Source organism: Aegilops tauschii, unplaced genomic scaffold, assembly GCF_002575655.3.
Source record: "Aegilops tauschii subsp. strangulata cultivar AL8/78 unplaced genomic scaffold, Aet v6.0 ptg000999l_obj, whole genome shotgun sequence".
In the NCBI taxonomy this organism is placed as follows: Eukaryota; Viridiplantae; Streptophyta; class Magnoliopsida; order Poales; family Poaceae; genus Aegilops; species Aegilops tauschii.
The window spans coordinates 25,046-26,794 of record NW_027333215.1 but is presented as its reverse complement, the minus strand read 5'-3'; the positions used below and the strand labels follow the sequence as shown (position 1 = coordinate 26,794).

At 28.5% G+C, this 1,749-nt stretch overlaps 1 non-coding gene across 1 annotated transcript; it reads right to left on the bottom strand.

Annotated features, from left to right (window-relative positions):
• Positions 1-396: 396 nt before the first annotated feature.
• TRNAL-UAG (transfer RNA leucine (anticodon UAG)) lies at positions 397-476 on the bottom strand. The gene has a single exon. It is a non-coding gene; the product is annotated as a tRNA-Leu (tRNA).
• Positions 477-1,749: the final 1,273 nt, after the last annotated feature.

The window sequence follows — 1,749 nt, the reverse complement described above, 5'->3', positions numbered from 1 at the left end:
TTAAAATAGTACTTGGCGTAGTTATTGTGCTTAAATCATTTTTAGAGTTCTGTATTTTAGGAATGGTATGAAGAATATACAGGGCCCATGAAAGGAAGATCAATGACTCATATAAATTACTTAATGGAAAATGTCCCGAGGAAGCCCAACGAGAAACTAAGAATCCTGTTATAGAGAAAAAAGTAACTATCATTCCTTTTTCTGACGAATCACGTAATCCTCCAAGTTCACGAACTAATAAGGTTATAAAATGAATCGTAATCACAATTGAAATCGTTGAGAAAGAGATATGAGTTAGTATATGTTCTAAAGTTGCAAATAGCATAAGGGGAAGGTCCCATTACAAAATTGTAAATTTCGAATTGATTTCTAATCTATTGTATTCTTTTTCAAGAATGCCGCCACTCGGATTCGAACCGAGATGCTTGAGCACTGCTTCCTAAGAGCAGCGTGTCTACCAATTTCACCATGGCGGCTAACTTCAAATAATAGGTAACTTAAAAGAATAATAGCTATTATCTTGGGAATCGTCGATATTGGGAAAGTCCATAAAATTTAGGAACATTAGAGTTTTCATTAAAATAGACTTCGTTTGGTAGTATCGTTTCCATTTTTTTTTTACAATAAACTCTTGCTTTGCCCAATAGAAACACAAACACTGCTTGAAAGAGTTGGAATTTCTTTTTTCTAACTTGCAATTGTAGAACTAATTTTTTCTAATTAATTTCTCGTTTACATTTTGAAAATTCTTTCAATACAATGAAAAAAATCCAAAAGGGTTTCTATTTAATGATGAAATTAAAATGGATAAATGGAAAAGGCTTTTTGGATTTTTTAAAAATTTCTAGAATGAAAGTCTTTATGCTCTTATTAATAAGATTTACTAACCTTATGATTTTGGAGAAGATAGGTGGAAGTTGTAAGTCCTATTGTAAGAATACTCCACTTTTCATAATTTTCATAATAGAATATGAGGATTCTATTATGAAAATTATGAAAAGTTCATTGATAGGAAAAGAATACTTAGCACACAGTATACCAAACAAAACTTTTTTTTCTTGTATATATAAGATAAGAGGGGTTTTTTGTTCTAAGAATATTGTACCGAGTAATTCGACACATAAAAGTACATTCAAAGAAGAATCAAAATTATTAAATAATTGGAATTCTTTTTTGATAAGTCAATTCATATTATTCCAAAATCTTATTATTTGTTTGTTGCCCAGAAAAACCCTTTGGTTTTGGATGCTCATTACCGCTCGAAAATGATCTTGATTTTACTAAAGAATAAGATTGTACTATGGAAAAATAAGTCTTTTTCTTCCAAATATTTTTACGAATACGCTTTTTTGACATTGAAGTACGTTTTTTTGGAACTGCCATTCAAAAAGGAAATTACTTTTTTCTAGTTGTATGTGAAAGACATCTATTGCTGCAAATCAATCCTTCTTTCTTCTTTTTATTAGTATTTATACTTAGATACTGAAAGATACTTAAATTTTGAATTATTTTTTACTTCATTTTGTCTAATGCGGATAAGACAACAAGAATTTTTTAACATTTTTTCTTTATATATTTTATACTTGTTTTTTAATAATATAGAATATATAGAAAGGTTTCTCATTTAAATCTATTTATATCTATTTATATATCAAGTATACTCCATATATAGATATATGGTATGGAAGCCTATCCCCCATATAAGATAAGACGGGGGATAAAAAGAAGGGAAAATGAAAATAGTTAATT